The 25,921-nt window shown below is 41.8% G+C and overlaps 1 protein-coding gene across 4 annotated transcripts in view; it reads right to left on the bottom strand.

The window, feature by feature from the left end:
* Positions 1-25,921, bottom strand: part of Eml6 (EMAP like 6) — a 252,483-nt gene that overhangs the window by 160,460 nt on the left and 66,102 nt on the right. The gene's annotated exons all lie outside the window — the stretch shown is intronic.

Below are 25,921 nucleotides of genomic sequence, written 5' to 3'. Positions count from 1 at the left end.
AAAGAAATAAAAGAAGATATCAGAAAATGGAAAGATCTCCCATGCCCTTGGATAGGTAGGATCTACATAGTAAAAATGGCAATCCTACCAAATGTAATCTACAGATTCAGTGCAATCCCCATCAAAATCCCAGCACAATTCTTCACTGACCTTGAAAGAACAATACTCAACTTCATATGGAAAAACAAAAAACCCAGGATAGTCAAAACTATCTGGTACAATAAAGAATCATCTGGAGGCATCACCATCCCTGACTTCAAGCTCTACTATAGAGCTATAGTTCTGAAAACAGCTTGGTATTGGCATAAAACAGACAGGTGAACCAATGGGATTGAATCAAAGACTCCTATATCAGTCCACACACCTATGAACACCTAATTTTTGACAAAAAAGCTAAAAATATAAAATAGAAAAAAAGAAAACATATTCAACAAATGGTGCTGGTGTAAATGGCTATCAACATGTAGAAGAATGCAAATAGATCCACATCTATTACCATGCACAAAACTCAAATCCAAATGGATCAAAGACCTCAATATAAATCCATCCTCGCTGAACCTCATAGAAACTAGGAAATACATTTGAATGCATAGGCACAGGAGACCACTTCCTAAATAAAACACCAGTAGCACAAACACTGTAAGCAACAGTTAATAAATGGGACCTCCTGAAACTGAGAAGCTTCTGTAAAGCAAAGAACATGGTCAACAAGACAAAACGGCTCTCTACAGAATACAAAAAGATCTTCACCAACCCAACATATGACAAAGGTCTTTTCTCCAAAGTATACAAAGTACTCAAGAAACTAGACATCAAACTACTAAGTAATCAAATTTAAAAATGGAGTACAGAGCTAAACAGAGAATTCTCAACAGAACAATCTCAAATGGTGGAAAGACACTTAAGGAAATGCTCAACATCCTTAGTCATCAGGGAAATGCAGATCAAAACCATTCTAAGATTCCATCTTACACCAATCAGAATGGCTAAGATCAAAAACACTGATGACAGCTTATGCTGAAGAGGATGTGGAAAAAGGGGAACACTTGTCCATTGCTGGTGGGAATGCTGTGGAAATCAGTGTGGTGATTTCTCAGAAAAGCAGGGATCAACCTACCTCAAGACCCTGCAATACTACTTTTGGGCCTATACCCAAAGGAGGTATATTCATACAACAAGGACATTTGTTCAACTATGTTCATAGCAACATTATTTGTAATAGCCAGATCTTGGAAACAGCCTAGATGCCCCTCAACTGAAGAATGAATAAAGAAAATGTGGTATATTTACACAATGGAGTACTACTCAGAGGTAAGAAACAATGACATCCTAAAATTTATAGGCAAATGGGCAGAACTAGAAAAAAAAAAGACATCCTGAGTGAGGTAACCCAAAACCAGAAAGACAAATATAGTATGTACTCACTCATAAATGGATACCAGAAATAAAGCAAAAGATACCCAGCCTACAATCCATAACCCCAGAGAAGCTTGAACCCTTTTCCAGAAACAGATGGGAACAGATGCAGAAATCCACAACTAACCAATGGCTTTTAGCACAATCTTACTATGGATACAAAGCAATCCCCATCTGTGTTCCAGCAGCATTCTTCTCAGAAGTAGGAAAAGCCATCCAAACTTACATGGAAGGACAGGATTCCAAATAGCCAAACCAGTCCTCAGCAGAAGGCCTGGATCTCAAGCTTTGCTACAGAGTCTCAGGACAAAAGACAGTATGCTACTGTCACCAAGGAAGCCATGAAGACCAATCAAACAGAATAGAGAGATAAGCCCACACAGCCACACCACGGCCACCTACCTTTGATACAAGTGTCAAAAATGTATGCTAGAAGGAAGCCTCTTCAACCAACGGTGCAGGGATGCGTTGATACCCACATTTAAAGAGTGGAAGTAAGTCAGCATCTCTTATTCTGCACACAGAAAAATCAATTCAAAATGGAACAAAAACCTTGAAACTCTGAAACTAACAGACAACTAGAAGCACTTCGAGATATAGGCACAGGCAAGGACTTAGGAGACAGAATCCAGCTGCTCAGGAAATAATCTCAAGCTCCGCAAGTGGGGTTGCATGAAATTAAAAGGGAAGCCATTAGCACAGTGAAGAAATAGCCCACAGAAGGGGAAACTCTCAGCCAGCTACACATCCTACAGAGGATTACTATCTAGCATTTATAAAGAAAAAATTAAATAGCACACAAAAAAAAACCTCCAAACCCAAATTATTCAGTCAGCAAACAGGCTAAATATTTGAAAAGACAGCTCTCATATAAAGGAAATACAAATGGCCAACAAATATCTGAAAACCATTCAACATCCTTAGGGACATGCAAATTAAAACAATTTTGAGATTGTCTCACACAACTCAGAATGGGTAGCATTGAGGAAACAGCAGCAAACGCTGGCAGGGATGAGGGAAGAGCAACCTGTGTGCCGTGCTGGTGGGGACATGAGCTGTACAGTCACTATAGAAGTCAGCTTGGAGGTTCCTCAGAAACTGGAGAACAGGAATCCGGGCATGTTTAAGTGGTGAGAAGCTACACTAAGTGGGTGGTTTGGAGGTAAGCACTACAGAGAACATCAATAACGAGTCTCTTAAGAATAGTGGATTGGTGGTGGGAAAGGAGGCGTGGGGTTTCTCTAACATTTTAATTATGCACCTATACTATTTGATACAAATAAGCATTAAATAACTAGAAATGAGGAACAAGACCCAACATACATATGTCAAAGGAAGGCCATCTGTTGGTTTAGAAATCATCCACAAAGGCAGTAATCAGGAAAGAGTGCTGATGACCAAGCTCCAGATGTTCATTGGGATAACTGTTATTGATAAAATGGATGTGATTGATGGGGGAAGTACTTCTATGTATGTTTATCTTATTGATTGTTGAGGAAAGTTCTGTTTGGCCAATGAGGCAGCAAGTTAGATGGGACTAGGAGTCAAAGAGGATTCTGGGAAATGTAGTAGAGAAGTGGTGATCCAGGCAGGAAGTGACATAACAAGGAGACTCATATTTAAGCAAGGAGAAACAGGAAGTGTCCCTTGTTCCCCTCCACTCTTCCTCCAGCAGCAGAATGTAATCCACCAGCAAGGAGGGACACCAATGGAAGGTTCCGATAAGATGTCTTATAAAATATATAGATTTATGATAATTAAGACTGAGCTAGCAGACGAGAATCCTAGTCATTGGCCAAGCAGCATTTGAACCTAATACAAGTTTCTGTGTATTAATTTGGGCCCTAACTCGGGTGGGTGGCTGGCATAAAGCACATATGTGGCAGTGGACTCGGTGGCTTTTGGAGGAAAGATTTATCGAAGGCCATCTGTTTGTTTAGAAGTCATCCGCAAAGGCAGGAAGCAGGAAAGAGTGCTGATGACCAAGCTCCAGATGTTCATCAGGATAATTGTTATTGATAAAATGAATGTGATCAACACGGCGAGTCTTACAGTGCACTCTTCGAGAAAGGAAGAATACTGTCAAAGACTGCAACACACAATTTACTAATGAGAAGTTTCCCTAATGAGGGGTCTATGCAAACCCCAGCTTCCTGGCGCTATTCATCTTTCTCCCCTCTTTAAGCGCAAGCGTGACTCAAGCACTGAGGGCATATCTGGCAGAGTTCCTGTTAACTTAGGATAATTAAATATGCCAGTCGTGTTTTTCAGTAAGGTCTGATTAAATACTTTAGAGAAGTCATTAATGAATCCATCTGGGCCAGCAGCTTTGCCAGATGGCAGAACGTTATACCTCTCTCTGTTCTGTTCTATTCTGTTCTGTTCTGGAATAATCTACCTCACTGGTAGTATGACACACTGTTATTTTCAGGCTTATCTGCTTGTTTACAGCGTGTAAGGGTAGGCAAAGTAGAAGGCAAGCTGAACAACTGCATTCTACACACCCACGGAGCCACTAGATCACGAATGGCCTGTCAGTCCAGCAATCCAAAGGGATCTCATCAATTCTGTCTCTGAGAAACCTTCTGCCACATGTCACTATCGCAGAGATAGTTGACCACTGATACCTGCATATGAGAGTGTAAGACTCCTAGATGAGGAGAGGCCTGGAAGAATTTTCCTCCTTGTAGGTAGTCACTTAAATGCAACAGTGGCAGGTTTTTTTTTTTTTTTTTCTTTTTCTTTTTTTCTGTAATCACATAGTAGCATAGCCTGTGGAGGCTCATAAAAATGACAAAAACATTTGTTTCAGTTAACTTTTGACTTATCAGTTCCCTAATTAGCTAGTGAATACGCAGGATACTCTCCAAAGTGAGCACACTGGTGACTTTAGTGTGATTGGTTGGCACATCAAGGGGTACCTAAGTTAAATGCTGATGGGCAGGAGATAACTGTGAAGATTCTGGAGTCCAGGGTGGCTTTGCCATGGTATGTGACAAAAATTATGCTTTGGCAGGACTCAGCAGTGTATTGCTCCATCCCTTGAACTACCTTGAATTTTCCAGCTAAGAATAAGGTTAAATTGCAGCCCTGCTCTTTTCTAGTCAGACTTGGGTTAACTAGCGAACTGGCTGGTTCACTTGACTGTGATCAGACAATTCCCGGGTAGGGAGCTCGCTTCCTGACCCAGGAACTAAGAACACCATGTCGAGGCCACCTGCACCTCAGCTTTGTGGGTTTTGATGGGTTTTGTGCAGCCTTTGTTGTTTTTGTTTTGTTTGTCTCTGTGTTTTGTTTTTTCTTTTGTTACCAGCAGACCAGGATCTCCCTCTCTCTCCTGGTTTCCTTCTTCATGATTCTTTTCATTTGTGCCCAGAAGTCCCATGGATCTGGAGAGTAAAGAAGGTGTAAAGATGTGCTATGTCACACTGCTCCTAGGTTTCCAACTGCAAGTCTATGCTTGACCCAGCCACCGCCCAGATTTTCAAAGGACTAAGTTCAGCCACAGTTGATCTCACACTGTGACCTTGACAATCCTGGTGTGTGAGACAGAATGTGTCCCACTGCAGAGAGACGCAGTTGCAGTGTTCTACGATACAGGGTCTGATGCAGAGGGTAAGCATACAGTGAATATTAGCTACATAAGATCTTTCATCAAAACAACTGAAATCATTGATAGACAGGTGAAAAGAACTCAAAAGTTTAGAAGTACAAATGAGGTGCCTATTATTTCTAGACATGGAAAATGGAATCTGCAACATCTTCTACCCACCTTTACCCTAATGGAGGCATTCTTTCTAACCCTGCCAATATCAGTAGGTCTTTAAATGCTGGATGGTTAGAATTTTAGTCTCTTCCGTGACACCTGGAGCATTATAGTGAGTGACATCAAATAAAACTCCTAAAATACATGTTGAAAGAGTAAACAAGCAAACACACAGCTCTGGATACTGAGTGAGAAAAACATGTGAAATCATAATGAATAATACAAACCTCATCGTGCACAGAATTCTTGTCAGGAATTCCACAGGCAAACAAGATTTTTGAAAATATCATTTGTGCTTGGTATTAATAATTCCCTGACATTTTTGAAATTATCCATAAGATCAAAATCCAATTTTTAAAGGGCTGTTCAGAGAAGTAAAAGTGTAACACTTTAATTCATGGGGTCTCATACTTCTCTAACTAATTTAGATCCAAAACAAGGAATAACTAGGTTTGAAACATTAGATTTGGAAACTTGAATATTAGATTCCTTATAATGATTTGTTTGAAAAAAAAATGTTACATGTAAATGAACTCTTTGAAAGCCGAACACACTACAAACAAGAGTAATTCAAGGTCACTGATTTTGTTTTGAATTTGGTTCAGCACAAGTGGTTTCTTGAGGAAACAGAAAGCCACTGATATTTAAAGATAAGCATGCCCTCTTCAGAGCTGGGGCACACTGTGCCTCTACAGTCCCTGATACACAAAAAGGCAAGGGCCTCAAGAGGTGTCTAAAAGATGTTTGGTTTGTCTATATCAAACTTGAAGGCCAACCCTTATAAAGCACAGTTGTGATTATGAATATGAATAAACTGAGGCCCAGATCACAGTACAGGAGAGTAGGTGGCTTCAGTTGAAATCATACACTATTTTCACTTAAGCATATTACCAATGCATGATTCAATATGTGTATACTTTTGATTAGTTGTTTTTTGAGGCAGAATCTCACTAGCTCAACTTGTCTTCAAATTCCCTATATGGCCATGAACTCCTGTAGCTCCTGCCTCCACCTCCCCACTGTCAGATTTCCTAGGGCACTGGGCTCTCAGCCCACACTTGCTCACATGGAGGCACTAGGCTCTACAGCATGTCCCTCCTTAATCTAGGAAGGTGAAGCTGTTATCAAACAACATTTTTTTTTTTTTACTCCAACAATTTGCATGCATGGATTGACCAAGCCTCACCAATTAATTCAGTATTACCTGAATATTACAAGTTTGTGCTTGCTGAAATGGTGGCTTTGAAAACACTAGCACATTAAGTGTTAACACTTGGACTACATATATTTTTCCTCTATTTTTTTACATTCCAATCCCAGTTCCCCCTCCCTTCTCTCTTCCAGCTCTCCCCACTTCCCTCCTCCCATCTGCTCCCTGGAGAGAAGAGTAAGGCCTCCCCTAGGAAGTTTACTAAGTCTGTCCCATCATCTTGTTGAGGCAGGACCAAGGCACCTCTCCACCCCCACATCCCAGTGTCTAGGCTGAGTAAGGTATCTCTCCATATAGAATGGGCTCCACTAAGTCAGTTTGTGCATTAGTGTTAGAACATGGACCCACTGCTGGTGGCCTCATATATTGTCCCAGCTGCACCATGGTTAGTTGTGGATTTCTGCATCTGCTCCCATCTGTTTCTGGAAGTGAGTTCAAGCTTCTCTGGGGATGTGGATTGTAGGCTGGGTATCTTTTGCTTTATTTCTGGTATCCATTTATGAGTGAGTACATACTATATTTGTCTTTCTGGTTTTGGGATACCTCACTCAGGATGTTTTTTTTTTTTTTTTTTTTTTCTAGTTCTGTCCATTTGTCTGTGAATTTTAGGATGTTGTTGTTTCTTGCCACTGAGTAGTACTCCATTGTGTAAATGTACCACGTTTCTTTATTCATTCTTCAGTTGGGGGGGGGGATCTAGGTTGTTTCCAAGATCTGGCTCTTACAAATAATGTTGCTAAGAACATAGCTGAGCAAATAACTTGGACTATATTTTAACAAAAACTCTATAAAATAACTTATTAAAAAGCATTTACCTAGTACAAATCCTTGAGAGAGTTCTATCTGCCTTATTAAAAAACTAGAATAAACTAAATTTATTCAGTTTCTCTGCGAGGTACAGATATCAGGTACTTATATCCATAAATATATTCAGATTTAATTCAAACATGCATGGTAAGATTACACAGAATCAGTATAATACTTTTAAATATTGACATATTTTAATTCCAAGAGTACTGTTAAATTTCAAAATCCTAAAGTTAAACCAACAGTTTGCAATAATCATTTCTAAGGATGCGGCTAAGCACTGGCATTTTCCTAAAGTGAAGAAAAGCTGCAGGTAAGTGCCGGGCAGCCAGGAGCTGGACAGACACTGCAGGGGCTCACAGTGGGCACCAGACAAGCAGGCAAGAGAAGGCTTGGGTTCTCTGTGAACTGCCATCTGGCAGGTGGGGAAGCCGATGCACAATGGTCAGGAATGCTGCCCAGCATCAAGGCACATAGACAGGGCTGAAGACAAGAAAGACACTCCCCTTTTCAAGACCCCAGACACCTAATGACCCCAGGAGCAAAGCCCTGTGAGATACAGTGGCCAAACAGAGCATGGGGAGCTCCAGTTATCCAGAAACCTTAAGAGAACTTCCAAATCAACCACACTAAGTCACATGCCTACAGGAGCGGACAAAGGCAAGAGCCTACAAGTGCAGGGCTGAGGTCTGGAGAAAGAGCTAGATCCCAGAAAATCTAGCATGACCTGTGAGGTAGCTAGATAGTAGACTTGAAGATCACCACCACAGGAGTGAACCTCATAATTACTAGCCTGTAAAGCCAAGAACAGTCCAAAGAATGAAATCGGAATTCTATCTCTAGCTTGGGTAGACACATGACTACTGTTCCCTTCCTAAGAGTGGAAATGGGCCTGACTGTCAATCACTCAGACAGGAAAACATTCTTCAGGTAAACTGTATGTTTCAGAGACTTGTGAAAATAGTACAAGTCAACCTTCACACTTGGGTTAGCACAATGATTCACATGCCACTGTCCACTCTTACTCCTTGAGATTATGCCCTACACAATGCTCTCCCTGGCCGTGGTCCACTGTCACCCCTTGAAGTATTTTCTTCTACAATGTTCCCTATGGTCACTTGCTACTCTTCTCTTTGGAAATGTCTAGTGTTATGCTGTAACATACTGGTATGCTATGCTGGTTTGTCTCACTTGAATTTACTGGATGGGGATAATAAGGACCAGGTAGCCAAGGAGAGGTGAGAGTAAGATGTCACTAACATCTTTACCCGAGTGGCCTGGGGACCTGAACCAGAACACAGTCTGCAAGTAGAAGATACAAAAGACTTAAAAACTAGGTCTGTGATGTGTATCACAGAGGCTAGGAAAAGAAAGGCTGCCATGAACTCACAGAAAACCATCATTCTGTAATCCCAGCACTTATGAGATTGAGTTCAAGGCCAACCTTGGCTGTACAGAATACCACATTCCAGGCCAGTCTGGGCTTCAGAGTAAGGTCCTATGTCAACAAAACAAAATAAAACAAACAAGGAAAAATAATCAAGTGTATGAGTGCATAATATGTCCAATTTTTATTATTATACAAACCTTTTAAAATAATGAATTCTCCAAGTATATTTAGCATGCATTAAATTTACCATAAGCACCCAGCAAAACAAAACAAAACCCCTACATTCACTCAGTGTTCTTCAAAAAGACAAAAATCACATAAATATGAAGTGAGAATATTCCATTTTTCTTTGAGAAATAGGTCTTCAAAGAATTAGGTCATTTGCTCCATTATGCCCCTGTTGTGTTATTTTGGGTGTGATGGGTAAAGAATGAATAGAAAAAGGAAACACAGGAGAACACTTTCTCATCAGTCAGTTTTAGAAACTATTAACTAGACTGATTCCCTTAGTGATTTCTTCTGGTTAAAATTAGAAATGTAGACAGGAAGCTGTCATATATGGATATGGTAGCCCCAGGTTTTGTTTATATAGTAGAAAGGGTTAAATCTTCCTTACCTTTCATTTCCTTTTGAAATCCTTTGAAATCGTTGTCTCAAATATTTTCATATAGAAAGATTATAGGTTCATTCACTTGCATAGTTTTATCTAGTACTCAGTATTTTTAATAAATGTGGGTTTACTGTAACCCTGGCAAGTATGCTCATGAGCTCAAGCATGGTTTACAGAAACAGCTTCTTCTAGAGACAGATGAGAATCAGTCACCTTAGTTCTCAAGGCACACCTGCCCAAGATACATCTCTATATACATCTCTACATATATCACTACACCAAGTTCAGATACTCACATGCACCCAACTATCAAGTGTTAAATGTCAGGGAGCAGCATAGCATACCAGGGACAAGAGTCTAAATTCATGTATAGCCAGGTCCTCAGCTTACCCTCAGGCACAGCATGGTACATATGGTTTGTACATGAATATGGATAGAACTAAGACCCATTGAGGAAATCAGACATTCTTCTGGAATGTGTTTGCAGGAATGGAAGAATGCACAACCATGTTTTTTTTTAACTGGTCATGCTCTGTCTCTCTCTTAGATTCATGAAGTAGAGGTGTGTTTAATGACACTATATATACTTCTTTTGTACCTCAAGAAATTTATGCTCTGTTCAAGAAAGAAAACCAGTCTGGGGGAAAAAACTGACAATACTACTTCCTAGTAGAACCTGTTGTGATAGACAATGAGAGAGCAGCTACCTGTGAGGAAGAGAGGGGGCCAACGCCAGCTAGTACAGTTGAAGGAGAACTTGCCATTGACTTCTGCCAAAATCAACATCCTGAGAATATTTAGTTGTTATGCTACAGAAGAAGCTCAATCTTGGCTCCCCAGTACACTGAAGCTGCCAGTCTCCCTCCCCTCTTCAGCGCCTTCCGCATTTACAAAACATGATTATACCTGCATAAGAAGCTTAGCATTACTCTTTTTCTTTCTTTCTTTCTTTCTTTCTTTCTTTCTTTCTTTCTTTCTTTCTTTCTTTCTTTCTTTCTTTCTTTTTTCGAGACAGGGTTTCTCTGTGTAGCTTTGGAGCCTATCCTGGCACTTGCTCTGGAGACCAGGCTGGCCTCGAACTCACAAAGATCCGCCTGTCTCTGCCTCCCGAGTGCTGGGATTAAAGGCATGTGCCACCAACACCCGGCTAGCTTTACTTTTCTATTAGAAGCAATCACTGAGTTCAGTTCAAATTTACAAGTTACCTAGAGGAAAGGGGCATTTTCCAGGAGCTTCTAGACAAGATCCTAGAAGAAGTGTCAGAGCCAGGCAGTTCCAGGCTGTATATAGTGGGTATATACACAGGGGTATATAGTGGGAGGAGTCTGAGTCATGGGGACTAGGATCAGTCTTGCCCTCCTCCTACCCACCCAAATATTCAACAGACTTCAGTATTTGTGTGTTCCACATCCGTGGAATTAGTGCAGCACAGAAAAAAAATATGGTGTCTATACTGAGCATTATTCCCTAAACAAAATGTTGTAGTTACACAGCATGCACATTGTATCGGGCATGACAAATGATGTACAAATAGTTTAAGGCACTTAGAAAGATATAAAAAGTGCCAAGTATTGTCACTGTATGTAAGGAGCTTGAACATCAGCAGATCCTGGTAACCTTGGGGGGATAAAACCAATCCTCTGTTGCATACTGAGGATGACTGAACATACTCTAGATGTTTCTGTCCAAGAAGGACTAAAACTGATATTTCAACAATGAAATTGCATGGTTAACTAGTCAAATTAAGCTACGTGCTATGAAAAATGTGTGGTAATGGAAAGTAATATTCAAGAATAGATAGAAGGATGATGGCTAGGAGTCCATGATGTGGAATTTGTAGTAACAAGGTTTTGGATAAGAATGAATGGGCAGCACAATGCAAAGTACAATCCAAACCAAAGGCTTCACTTAGCTTCTTTGTGTGACCTAGCACCATGGTCTATCCTAGCCTGGTCATGCCTTTATCTGTTACGTGCAGGTAGAGAGCACTTCATGGAGACAAGAGGTGTCTATGAGGGCATGGGGAGGACTTAGTGAGGTGTCTATGATTAAGTGCACAGATATGCTTGCATAATGGCATGCTTTTTGAGATGGGGATTGTCAAAAATAGCTACATACTGGGACCAAAAATCAAATCTAAATATTTACCTGTGTCTCCTCAGGAAAACAAGATTGTTTTATCACTTAACTTTCCTCCCTTCTTCTGCCCCAAATGTTGGAAGATTTTCTGTATATATATGTAGCAGACTGTGTGTGGATCAAACTTGGAACCTCATACACAACAGGCAAGCACCCTACCCCTGAGAAACATACCCAGCCCCAAACCAGTATTTTATTTCCAAACCAGTGTCTTAGGGGTTACTGTTGCTGTGATGAAACACCATGACCAAAAGCAATCTGAGGAGAATGGGTTTATTTTACTCACTGTTCCATATAACAATTCATCATCCAAAGCAGTAAGGACAGGAATTCAAACCCGGCAGGAACCGGGAAGCAGGAGCTGATGCAGAGACCATGGAGGGGTGCTGCTTACTGGCTTGCTCAGCCTGCTTTCTTATAGAACCCAGGACCACCAGCCCGGGGATGGTCCCACCCACAAGGGACTGGACCCTCTTCATATTAATCACTAATGAAGAAAATGTCCTATAGGCTTGCCTGCAGCCCTATCTTATGGAGGCATTTTCTCAACTGAGGCTTCCTCCTCTCAGATGACTATAGTTTGTGTCAACTTGACATAAAAATTGCCAGCTCACCCAAATACTATAACAAATTGTTTGCACGGTTTTTCCTTTTTATCACTTTTATATTTACTTCAATTTTCTAATATAAGATATGGTTGCCTCTGAGGATCTGTATGTTCTAGTAACATATCTTTTTATTTGGCATTTGTTTGAGGGTTTTGTTCATTTGTTTTGCTTTTGAGGTAGGAACCTGCCTCACTATGTAGCTCTGACTGGTCTAAAACTTGCTATGTAGACCAGGCTGGCCTCAAACTCACTGAGAGATCTGCCTGCCTCTGACTCCCAAGTGCTGGAATTAAAGACATGTACCACCAAGCCCAGCTATTGTGTCCTTTTAAAAATCTTAAATGTCATGATTGACATAGAATAATACTCTTGCAGAGGACATATATTTGGTTCCTAGCACTCATATGGGATCCTAACAGCTACCAGTGAATTCTGGTACAGGGAATTCAATGACCTTTCCTGGCCTCTGTGGGCACTGCCCTCATGTGCACAAACCCACACTCAGATACAACATATATAAATAATTGGAAAGTTAAGAGGAAAAGTTTATTTGCCTGGGAGTTTTAGAGGTCTTAGCCTATAACCATTTAGACCTGAGCTTGTATTGAGGCAGAAAATCATGGTAGGAGCTCATGGTGAACTCGCCTTGTGGTTAGGACCTCAAAGAGAGAAGAAGGGACTGGGGCTCCACTGTCCCCTTAAGGACTGAAAGCTGTCCCTGTAGGCTCTCTATCCTAAATTTCTATCACTTTCAACAGCGTCACGTTAAGGGCAATGGAGCTTTTGTCATATGGACCTTTCACTGATGCTAAAGATGCAAACCATAGCATAACAATTTTTTAGAAGTAATGTCATTTACATACTGGAAAACAGACTCTCCGGAGTGTCCAGTCTTCTGAATTTTGACAAACTTCTATAATCATGTGACCACAACTATAATCCTCCTCAAAAAGTTCCTCCATACCCTTTGTAGTTATTAATTACAAACATAGCTGCTATAAGATTTGTGTACAAGTGTCTGTATAAATATAAGTGTTTCTAATTCACCAGGGTAAATATCTGAGAGTATGACTGCTAGGTCCCCGGGTGCATATTCACAGTTCCAATCAAGAGTTAGCTTCACTATCTCAGTTTTATTAAGATCTTAGCAATCATCCCCAGAGATCTTCATGATGACCTACTAAAAAGAGAAACCAGCACCAATACTACAGGGGCGCTACAAGGGGCACTAACAAAGTAGGCTAAAACTGAAGATGAAATCCATCAAGATCCATTCTTCATCCTGCCTAACATGACAGAAAAAGGAAACAGGTATTCAAAAGGGATAAAGAGGGACAGAGGGATGGGGAGAGTAAATAGAAACAAGTGATTTATTTACACAGGAACGCCATTGTGAAATCTGTTAATTTTATATGCTAAAAAAATAAAATACATAAGGGACAAGGAAATATAACTTCCAGATGAATGTTTGCTACTTCCTGCCATAACTTACACTCACTTCTGAATTTTTGAAGATTACTCTGGGGGACAGTGGTGGCTTTAGATGTTCTTTACATTCCAGTGTCTGGATATATAAAAGTTTCAAAGGAAAATGGCTGTAACTGAAGGAACCAGCTCCCCATTTCAGCAGTCATAATAGCCTAGCACATGCTTGTCTGACCTTGCCTTGGTCACTAGGAGGTCAGATGCCTGCCTCCTGGCAAGGAACCAATCAGAAGTTAGATGGTGGTGCTATGATTTACGGCTCTGGGTGTGCTTTAAGGACAAGTACACAGCAATGATGTGCAGAGCATAGCAATCACCCTGGGAGGGCCTATGGGCCATAACAACCAGTTGACCAATCAACACAGGGCAGGCCCTTCAAGCCTGGTGGCACACCAATCCTGAGCCTGTGCATACCCCTAGACACTCCCCTTACGCTGCCTTATAAGATCTCTATGCAGTGGCTTCTTGCCATCTTTCCTAGCCATCTGCCATGGTGGATGGATGAAAGGCCCGAGCTAACATGGGGTTAGCTCGTAAAAAACTGCAATAAAGCCTCATGCTGTTTGCTTCAAGCTTTCGATTCTGCCTGGTGATTGGGGTCGTCGTGGTCCTGGATTGAGATCCTGGGGGCCTGAGCCTCTGGGGGTCTTTCATAACGAATGCTACAAGAAAGCTTAAGATATCTGGTGGGATGTTTTGAGTCAAATAAGACATGTTACTCCTTCACTGAAATCAACAAAAAACAATCTTTAATGTAATTTCATCTTACACTCTCAGCTAACCGATTTAAAGAAAACCAAAACCAGAGCCAAAAACTGCTCTAAGACATGTTCAGGGCAAGACCCTGATGTCAGGACCCAACAAAAGGAGTCCATTCCATCTTGCCACAAGCTCAAATCTGACTTATTATCCATAAGACATTAATTTGGTGGCTACAGGAAGTTTCAGCTCAGGCAGTAGATGCTACTTATCTAAATAACAATAGGTTTGGGCCCAGGTGTGTTGACTCTTGGCCCTGAAGGCTGGATGGCAGGTGTGGCTACCAAATACCTGGAGGATTAAGGGAAGTAAATCTCTTTGCCCCTTATACATGATAATAGAAGTTTTCTTCCATTTTGTCCTCACTGTTGGTTGAACACATAAGATGGGGTAGGAATAAACTAAGGGCACATTCAGTATGGATTGAATCTGCCCGCCTGTATCCTGTGTCTTTGCTTTTAATCCCTTTTTAGCTAGCCTTTCCCTCATCCACACTCCCCCACTCAGGTACGAACCTGGGGTTGCTCAGCTGGCTCCGATTGTAGCCCTACAAAGACAGCTTCTGACAGCCTGAGTGGACATTACTGAATTTTCAGTGTAGGGCTCCTGTGTAAAACTTCAGCTCTCAATGGCCACAGCACACTATTAGCCAGAGATGTGGAGGGAAAAACAGGAACTCTTCATCATTTTGCTTAATGCCAAGAAGCTGTTTGGTTTTTTGTTGTTGTTGTTGTTTTTGTTTTTGTTTTGTTTTTAAATCTCAGTACCTCATAAGTTCTTCCTTCTAATCATGGAATATGCTCACTGAGATCTGCACGGTTTGTACTGGTGAGCTCCCATCAAGCATAACATATCTATCACAAGTATGGGGGGGGGCAGCACTACTAGATGCATTTTCTTTGAGAAGGTTATAAAGTTGCAGTAGAAATTAGGATTCATTCCCATCATTCATGGTCATCACCTCTTCAGTACATTACCTCAAAGGGGGAATAAAACAATGACCAACTTGCATTGAGCATACCGAGTGGACTTCTCTTTGTTGTTATCCTGATATGTATTAATTCTTATACCAGCTGTGCTCCCAGGCACAACGCAGGGGTAGCAGGAATCACCTGCTATTCTCAATTCACCTCTATACCTATGTTGTTTTTGTAATTTTCCCCTTTTATTGAAAATAGTTTTTTTTCCTCACATAATATGTCCTGATTATGGTTTCTCCTTCTTCTACTCTGTCAGAAGCCAGCCTTTCTTGGGCAAATGATGCCGTTGATCAAGCTACCCAGATAATTACCTTGGCTCAAATGGGCCCCCCTCTTTCTGACCCCATATCCTTAGCCCAACAAGCCCATGCCACCCATCATCTCAATGCCCATACCCTACGCCTTCAGTTTGGCATTACCAGAGAACAAGCTGGAGAGATAGTCCGCTCTTGCAAAGGCTGTTTTTCCCTCCTGCCGGAGCCCCACCTTGGGGTTAATCCCCGAGGTCTACTCCCCGGACAACTTTGGCAAATGGATGTCACCTACTTCTCCCAGTTTGGGAAATTAAAATATATACATGTGACTATTGACACTTACAGCGGTATCATTTATGCCACGCTCCAGGCGGGCGAGGCCACCAAAAATGTCATAAGTCATGTTCTTTCCTGCCTAACGGCCCTACCCCAACCCAAGACTATTAAAACAGATAACGGCCCTGGATATACCAGTTTAGCCTTCAAGCAATTTTGTTCTCATTTAAATATCAGTCACATTACTGGTATTCCCTACAACCCCCAGGGCCAGGGGATTGTTGAAAGAGCTCACCAAACACTTAAAAACATGCTATTTAAACTATATTCGGGAGGAGGAATTCTATACCCCACTAAAGGCAATCATAAGAACCTACTCAATCATGCATTGTTTGTGCTAAATTTTCTCACATATGATGCTACAGGAAAATCAGCCGCGGATCGCCTCTGGCATCCATCAACGGCTCAAAATTATGCTCAAGCCTTATGGAAAGATCCCCTAACTCACAGATGGCATGGACCAGATCCGGTCCTCATTTGGGGAAAAGGACATGCATGTATTTTTGATACTCAGGCCAATAATGCTAGGTGGTTGCCTGAACGCCTTTTAAAATTATATAATCCACCCAGGGAAGCCCCTGAGAAGTCTTCTAATTCTGTTTAATTTTAGATAAAAAATGCTGTTCTTCTGGCTACTTGTGTGTTTCCCACCTTCGATTGCCGCCGCAGCAAGCCCTTATCAGATCTACAACTACACCTGGGTGATCATCAATCAAGCCGGTGACGTTGCCAATGCCTCTACATACATTGGACCCCAGCCCTCTTATTCCCCCCTGATAGTAGATCTTTGTGCCTTGGCTATGGGAGCCGATCCTCTCTGGGGAACTCCCTCCCATTTCATGCCACAACCTAGACCTGTTAATACCTCCCCGAGGTACGCAACCACCCCTAATTGCTATAATCTGTTCACTAGAACTTATCTTTCAAAGGCACCTATATACGTCTGCCCTGGGTCTCACAGAGATCGCTCTCTAGAGGCTCGCTGTGGATTTGAGAATGATTACTTCTGTGCCTCTTGGGGGTGTGAGACCACCGGGGATACATACTGGAAACCCTCTTCCAGCTGGGACCTTATTACAGTTAAGAAACTAGACCCCCCATTCCAACAACTTAATTCAGGGCCAGCCCACTTTAACTCCCGCTGTGGATTTCGTTGGTGTAACCCCATTCAAATTACTTTTACTGATAAGGGGAAAGCATCCTCCCTTTGGCAAGGGAGAGGTGCCCAATGGGGACTTCGCCTCTATATTTCAGGCCGTGACATTGGCCTTACTTTTAAGATCCAATTGCTAAAAAACCCTCCTTTCACCGAGAAGGTAGCCATTGGACCCAACCCAGAGTTACATCCCAATAAGGGCACTAAGGGCAAACTTCCTCCACAGATACCTCCTGCCACTAGCTCCGTAGCCCATTCCCCTATTATGTTTCAGTCGACCATCCCCCCCCGGGCCCTCCCTCCTCTGCTGACCTTATACTCTCACTAGTTAATTCTACGGTTCAGGCCATCCACCAGGCCAACCAGTCCCTCATAGAGGACTGTTGGGTCTGCTACTCTTCCTCCCCTCCCTTTTATGAGGGCATTGCAGGTTTTTGGGATCTACACCCCACTAACGATACCTCTTCCCTACGCTGGAATCCAACTGACGGCCAAGGACTAACACTTGGGCAGGTGTCAGGTTTGGGTCTATGCCTTCTTGGGCCAGATATGCTTCCCCCAACCCCACTTTCTCAAACTTGCAATCAAACCCTTATAGTTAATTCCTCTTTTCTTTACATCTCAACTTTTAATAATTCTTATCTCGCCTGCTCCTCAGGATTAACCACCTACATTGTTACCTCGGTATTTTTGTCTAAAAGAGATTATTGTGTCCTGGTTCAACTATTGCCCCGCCTGACCATCCATGATCCAGACACCTTTTTGAATTTCTGGGATCGAGGTGCTGCCCTCCAGTCCAGACCCAAAAGGGAGCCCATTACTGCTATCACCTTGGCGGTTATCTTAGGTCTGGGAGCCACAGGAGCAGGAACAGGCATAGCCTCATTAGTCACCTCCAATAAACAATATGCACAATTAAGCACAGCTATAAATAAAGACATACAGGAACTACAGAGAGGATTAAAAAATCTCAAAGATTCTGTTGTCTCCCTCTCTGAAGTTGTATTACAAAACAGGAGAGGCCTCGACCTCCTTTTCCTACAGCAGGGGGGCCAATGCGCTGCTCTTAAGGAAGAATGCTGCTTCTACTCAGATAAGACAGGCCTAGTCAAAGATAGCCTAAAAAAAGTTCAGGATAGCATAGAAGAACGTAAGAGACTAAGAGAACAAGCTGAATCTTGGTACCAAAATTGGTTCTCCACCTCTCCATGGCTTTCCACCCTGCTACCTTCTATCCTTGGGCCTATGATTGGGTTTTTCATTCTAATCTCCTTTGGGCCCTGGGCTTTTCAGAAACTAACCAGATTCATTAAGCACCAGATTGACACCATCCTCGAAAAACCGGTTTTGGTTCACTACCATCGCCTAGCGGCATTAGATTCTGAGCTGCCTGACGATAATAACCCTCCCCCCAGTCCTAAAGGACTGGATTTTTCAGGCCTTGAACATCGAACCTCCCGATTTCATTGGCCTTGGAGCCGTCCATGACGGGAAATATCGTGGTGCCGCAAGCCAGATGCCGACCCTTCCCAATGGCTGTAGCGTCCTCCATGACGGGTTTAGCGTGAGACTGACCCCCAGATGCCCACTCCAAAGCACTCCCGAGCTGCTAGCCTTATGAAGGGTCATCGGAGTGCTAGGGACAGGTACATCTCACGTAGCCTAAGACAGAGGCACTACCCCTCACTGTCATATAAATGACAATATCATAAAACATAGGGTCCTGGATGCGGGTGCCCATCACGTAGCCTAAGCCAGACGCTCCATTTTATTATACTTAGTAGGGGGAGATGTCAGAAGCCAGCCTTGGCGACCCCATACCTAGTTAGACGCCTAGAAAGTCTAGCTTACCACAGGAGATTCCGGATATCTCCCTGAGAAGCAACTAACACCTACCCCCTCCCCCATTTCCTTAGTTAGTGCCTGAGATAAACACAGGAGATTCAGAATACCTGCCTGAGAACAATTAACTCATCCCTCCCCCCACTTCCTTTTTCTCTGCTTCCTCCTTTCTCTATAAAAATCCCTTGGATAAATCAATAAACGGGCCTTGACAATGGAATCTGCTTGGTCCGGCTCTTTCTTTCCCGCCCATTATTTACAGGCGTGATCCATCTCGGACCCACGAATTACCGGAGCCATGCGGGCCGGGGCACTACTCCTCCAAGTTCTCCTTCCCCCGAGTACGGATCCACTTCATTTCTATCTCTCATAAGAAAACAGACTTATAATAAAATATAGTAAGATAAAACAAAAATTAACACACTGGAATTGGATAAAACAAACAAAAAAAAAAAAAAAAAAAAAAAAGGAGCCCAAGAGAAGGCAGAAGAACCAGAGATCCATTAATTACACACACAGGAATCTCACAAAAAAACGCTAAAAACTGGAAGACATAATTGTTAGATTTCTGCTTAAATTAGAAAAAAGGAGGGATGAGATATGAGACCATAGAGACACATTAACAATAGTTTATTATATCACTGGAGATTGAGCGAGAGAGAAATAGAAGAACAGAGCAGGACAGAGAATAAGAGAGAAGAGAGACAGAGTTAATGGTCGGTTGCTAGAGAGAGAGAGAGTGCGTAAGAGAGACAGGTATGAACTTTAAAGGGAAAGTCGAGCATGCGCACTGAGGCTTCACGCATGCACAGTGTCCCCACTTATTGTAATAAAAAAAAAATAAAGAATACTCTGGGCAGGTAGTCTTTCCAGGAGCTGATTTGTCTTGAGGAAGTGAGGAAGCATCTTCGTTGTGAACATACTCTGAAATGCAGGATAAATGAGGAAACACAGGGAGTATCGTGTGGTGTATGTTCTTGTAACAGGCTTTCTCTTTGGCCACTAACGAGCTCCCAAATCACGTCATGGAGACTTATTAGTTAGGAATATTCAACCTTAACTTATGCTTTTTTTTATTACAATGCTGCTGGCCAATGACTAGGATTTCTTATCTGCTATCTCTGTCTTAATTATCAACCATAATTATTAATCTATATATTTTATAAAGACTTATCTTAAAGGAAACCGGCGGCAAGCAACCTGTCTTCCCAGGCTCACATTGCAACTCCACAGAGAAGAGAGGAAGAGGAAGAGCAGAGCCAGAATATTCTTAATGAGCTCAGTAATACGCCACTGAAGCAAGTACAAGATTAAATATGAAAAGCAGATAAATTGCCATTGTGCCCACAGAAAATCACTCAGTTTGTTTTCATAGCTCAGAGTTAACTATCCATTATTTAATCTTCATAAGTAGTTAATGTTATTTAAGGTATATCAATTAAATCATCTATAAATTAATATGTAAATTAGTATCTATTAAATATCTAGAATCTATAAATATTGTCATTTTTATATCTTTAGAAGACACACATTTGTTGAATATTATTCAGATCCTTTTCAAATCAGGCATTATAATATACAAGTTGCTTTTACATTTTTCAACATTTAAAAATTCAAATGTAGGCCAATGAGATAGAGGTGCTTGCTGTGAAAGCTTGATGGCCTGAGTTCAGTCTCTAGAACCATCATGCCCTCCTCTCTGTTTCTTTCTCTCCTAGCCCCACTCAGAAGAGGGGCTATCACCCCCCTCCCCCATAAAACTCTTGCATGAGGCCTGTTGCATGGTGTGTTCTCTATGGCATTCTTTGGCCTGATTCACCAAGGTACTCTTCCACCTCAAAACCCTAACAAGTATGCTATGCTGAAAGAGTAGAAATTAGCCAAATAACTGGTTTCTTTGATGAAAATTATAGTTCCCATTATTTTACTAAGCATTCATGCTGTTGTGTTTTCTATTGCACTCTCTCTGGGCAGTTGCTGTCAAGTCTAGCCCTTCCCTGCCTCAAGAGGTAGACACACAGATATTCACCTGTGCCTTTCACAGGATACTTCTTCATCCTGTGACACCCTAGTGGACACCCTGACATGTGGTCAGGTGACCCTCCAGGAACACAGGTAAACACCTGCTAACTCCTAGGCCATGTACCCCAAGCCATTAGCAGGGAATGAGAAAGAGCTAGGATCCTGAGTCTTTGCTAAGGCCTTGGATGAAGAGTCTCTGGGCTTTCCTGTGACATTGTGGGCTGGCTAGTTTGAGCACATCACATTCACGGAAGAGTCTTACTTTACTTGACTCTGGTGTTGACCATTGAGTCATCATGGCCAACAGATAGATATGCTGTGTGTTGAATTTGGTGGGGATAAGAATGAGTGTGTAGGACGCCATTACATGAACCAAACTCAAACCAAACAACATTTTAATACATACATTTACACTCAGGCTACCTTGAGTAAAGCAAATCTTCTATAAAATCTGATTTGAGAGAACTTAAGAAAACTCCAGGCCCAGAAAGTATCTTTATACCGTGACTTTCCATTAGTAAGCCACTCGCTTTATTATTAACTTCCATAAACATTCATTAATGCTTGGATGACTGCCAGCTTCTACTTACAGATGCATTGCTATGTGCTACTTTACACGTAATCTCAACTCTTAAGGGCAATCCATTGGGATAAGCACATTTCTCATGACAGGAAAGGCACAGAGGCTCAGAGAGACTAAGTGCTGTGGAAGCCACAAAGCCAGGATTCAGGTACAGGTGTATGACTCCATAGTCTTAGCACAATTCTTCCTTCCTCTGGATACTTTTCAAATACACTTTTAAACAAAGTTTCCTTGTTTATCCCATCCCCGGTGACTCCTACTCTCAGTGCAGAAGAGTGATGGGGATGTCCTTCCCTATGCTGTGAATGTATGTTTCTCTTATTGGTTGATGAATAAAGCTGTTTTGGCCAATGGGCAGGCAGGGTGTAGCCAGGCAGGAAGTATAGGCAGGGCTACCAGACTAGGAGAAGTCTGGGAAGAGGAAGGCTGAGAAGAAGTCAAGAGGAGATGCCATGTAGTTACCGAGGGAGTAAGATCCGGGCATTCTCCAGTAAGCCAAGACTACGTGGAGATACACAGACTAATAGAAATGAGTTAATAATTAAGAGATAGCTTGCCAGTAAGAAGCCTGAGCCATTGGACAGTTTATAATTAACATAAGCCTCAATGTATTTATTTGGGACTGAACAGATGTGGGACACGGCAGGACAGAAACTTTAGTCTGCAGAAGAGAGTCAAGTTTTTACATGAAAATTAAGATACATACTAGAAAGTGAAAGCATTTGGTCATCTGAGGGTAGGTCATCATTCAGCCTTAAGTGACCAACTCCTGCCTCTCGATGCAATGCACATGGTTTCGCTCCTTGGAACCCAGCATGTGGAGTCTACCTCTTTGGAGGTGTGGCAGGCTCACCTGGGGCTCATCTTTAAAGGGTAAGCTAAGACTCCTCCTGCCAACCTCTACCTCCTTTCTTTCCAGATCCAAAATCAGAGTCAGATCGCTGCTGAACTAGGACTCAAATAAGTGGGGTCAGAGAAAAAAAAAAAAAGAATGGGACTATTTTGCAAATTTATAGAGTCAATTTTAGCAAGTTTCACTCAGTCAGTGTAAATTTGGAAGAAGTTGTATGGGGAGGGATCCCAAGGGAGGGAAAGGTGGGATGTTAACCTGGGCTTTAGAGAACATATCTTAAGGAGCTTAGGTTCAGTGCAGAAACTCAAGAACTGGGAAGAATTCCAATTATTTCTTCACTGGAATCTGAATCCAATGGCATCCTACAGAAATTGTACAAAACTCCTTAGTGTAATGGAGAGGGGTGTGTGTGTGTGTGTGTGTGTGTGTGTGTGTGTGTGTGTGTGTTCTATCATGTGTGAACCATTCACCTACCTTCTGACCATGCTTCCTAAGAAAGGTCCAACTACTTTCTTCACCACAGCACACTGGGAAGAGGTAAGAAGGGAACACACATGGCAACACCTGAGGATGGTCTAGAGTCTAGTGTGGCTACACACTGTTTCTGGCTCTCCTACAGATCTGCATCTTTGAAAAGTTTCTTTTGTGTTTATGCTGCCCAAAACAAACTGGTCAAGAACTATGAGACATCACTCCAAGACATCCCCAGCTACCCTAGGGTGCTAGACACAAGGGTAGCTATGACAGGCTAGAACCAGAGTCTAAAGGGAGGGACGGTTTTCCCTGGTGATGGAGCAGAGAGAAATCCAAGGAATGGAGTCTATCCAGAGGTAAACAAAGATTACCAAATCCAGCCATTTTGTCATTCTCTTCATTGTCATATTTCGACCCCAAACCAGTTAAAGCCAGGAAGTTAGAAATCTCCTAACAAATCTCAGTGAACTCCTTAAACACGACACTCCAGATGGTCATTCCACCTCCTCCTTGTCATAACCATACCCTAAACAGCAGGAAAATAACTAATAGTAACTCGCAGGGGCTGAGATGGCTAACTGGGTAAAGCCCTTGTCACACAAGCCTAACAACTTCAGTTGGATCACCATGGAAATGTGAGAAAAATAATCAAATCCACAAAGTTGTCCTCTGCCCTCCACACACATGCCATTTTACTATTGGTACAACAGTAAAATATTCCAACACTTGGAAAATATGGCAGTACACAGAAAGAGCTGTATTAGTAGTTATGCTGTTTTTTAAAACCTGATAATTATACTCACATACGTATCCAAATTCAGTGAAAGAGTTAAGTGCAATAAAGTTCAAGTTTGGTAACTTATTTTAAGATTCACAGCTGCATAAAGATCTCACTTTATAGAAACATTTGATAGATTGTGGACTATGAACATGATACCATTGTTTCGAATATTTTAAATAAATGTTCTGTTATGTGGCTTTACTTTACTAATATTATATACAATAGCAACCAAAATAGCATGTGTAATTTCAACACAGCTATATTGTAGCACATCCCTCTACATACTGTATTGGTCAAGAGGAAGGTCAACTTTTAGGTTTATAAAACATGAGTTATTTTAATCCCATTCCTAAAAGTCTTTTATTTTTTAAATCAAGCCCCACCAAGTGGATAGGTTTTGTCTATTTTAGTTGATTTGTTTGAGACAGAGTCTCATTATATAGCCTAGTGTCTTAGAGTTTCTATGGCTATGAAGAGATCATGACCATGGCCACTTTTATAAAGAAAAAACATTTAATTGTGGTAGTTTACAATTTCAGAGGTTTAGTCCATTATCATCATGGCAGGACATGGCAGCATGCAGGCAGACATGGTGCTGGAAGAGGAGCTTAGACTTCTACATCTTAATCCACAGGCAATAGGAAGTGAACTGAGTCAATCTGTATATAGCTTGAGCATAGGAGATCTTAAATCCTACCCCCACAGTGACACACTTCTTTCAACAAGGCCACACCTACTCTAACAAAGCCAATAGTGCTACTCCCTTTGGGAGTCATTTTTTTTCAAACTACCATACCTAGGATGGCTCTTAATGTGTTAAGACCCCCTTCCCCACAGCTCATAAGCATAGAGATTACAGGCTTTGAGCTATGGCTGACCTCAACGTTTTTCAGTGGACACAGATGTCATAGCTAAGTCAAACTAGCCTTCAATTATGTATAAACTGGGGATGCCTATATATGTGGAGATGTTTCTTTCTGTGCAACACATCTATCCACTCTTGACTACTATATTTTAAAAGTTGAAAAAACCTATAGCCTCTTTTTAGCTCCTTATCCAGTAAGATGAGCTCCTAAAACTAAATATGATTTTGTTCTAATATGCAAAAGGCTTTAAAGGCAATCTACAAATTAATTATATAGTAGTACTATTAGTAATGCTATTAGGATTATTTGAAACATTAACTAAAGGGGAGATTTGGAAACAGAAATTAAAATTCTACACTTATACATAAGACAAAGGATAACTAGTCTACAGTCCACAACTCCAGAGAAGCTAGGTAGCAAGAGAGACATACATGGATCCCCCTGGATCCATGGAAGGGGAAATAGACAAGGTCTCCTGAGTAAATTAGGAGCATGGGGGTGAGGAGGCAAGGAATGGGGAGGAGAATATGAGGGAACAGAATGGTTGAGTTGGGGCAAGGACAGAGAGGGAGAGCAAGGAAAGAGATATCTTGATAGAGGGAGCCATTATGGGGTTATCAAGAAACCCGGCACTAGGGAAATTCCCAGGAATCCACAAGGATGAGCCCAGCTAAGAATCTAAGCAATACTAGAAAGGGTGCCTGAACTGGCCTTCCCCTGTAATCAGATTGATGACTACTTTAAATAAAGGTCATCATAGAACCTTTATCCAGCAACTGATGGAAACAGATGTAGAAATCCACAGCTAAGCAATGGGTCGACCTCCCAGAGTCCAGTGGAAGTGAGGGAGGAGTGATAATATGAGCAAAAGAGTCAAGACTATGTTGGGGGGTACCCACAGAAACATCTGATCCAAGCTAGTGGGAGCTCTTTGACTCCAGACTGACAGCCGGGGAACCTGCATAGGACCGAACTAGCCACTCTGAATATGTGGCATAGGCCGTTTATGGGGCCTCTGGCAGCGGGACTAGAATTTATCCCTAGTGCATGATCTAGTTTTTTGGAGCCCATTCTCTGTGGAGGGACACCTTGCTCAGCCTAGATATAGCGGGGAGGACCTTGATCCTGCCTCAAGTGGTGTGACAGACTTTGTTGACTCCCCATGGGAGGCCTCACCCTCTCTGAGAAGTAGATGGGGGTGGGGAGAGGTGAGGGAGTGGGAGGGGGGACTGGGATTGGTATGTAAAATTAAAAAAAGATTGTTTTTTTTTTTTGTTTTTTTTTTAAATCTACACTTAGGCCAGGTGGTGGTGGCACAAACCTTTAATCCCAGCAGAGGTAGAGGCAGGCAGATCTCTGTGAGTTTGAGGCCAGAAAGCTACACAGAGAAACCCCGTCTGGAAAAACAAACAAACAAAATCTACACTTAAGCACAGTTTTTGCTTACAATAACACAGGATTTTATTACATATGTATATAGCATCTGTAACAATAGAACAGAAATAAACATGTACCTTAATTGCCATGGCATATGTCTCATTTATAAGATGAGTATCAATGAGGGGCATCTCCAAGATATTGTAA

The sequence above is a fragment of the Cricetulus griseus genome, assembly GCF_003668045.3.
Source record: "Cricetulus griseus strain 17A/GY chromosome 1 unlocalized genomic scaffold, alternate assembly CriGri-PICRH-1.0 chr1_1, whole genome shotgun sequence".
Lineage (NCBI taxonomy): Eukaryota > Metazoa > Chordata > Mammalia > Rodentia > Cricetidae > Cricetulus > Cricetulus griseus.
The sequence above is the reverse complement of the archived record's forward strand: the minus strand, read 5'-3'. Positions and strand labels throughout refer to the sequence as shown.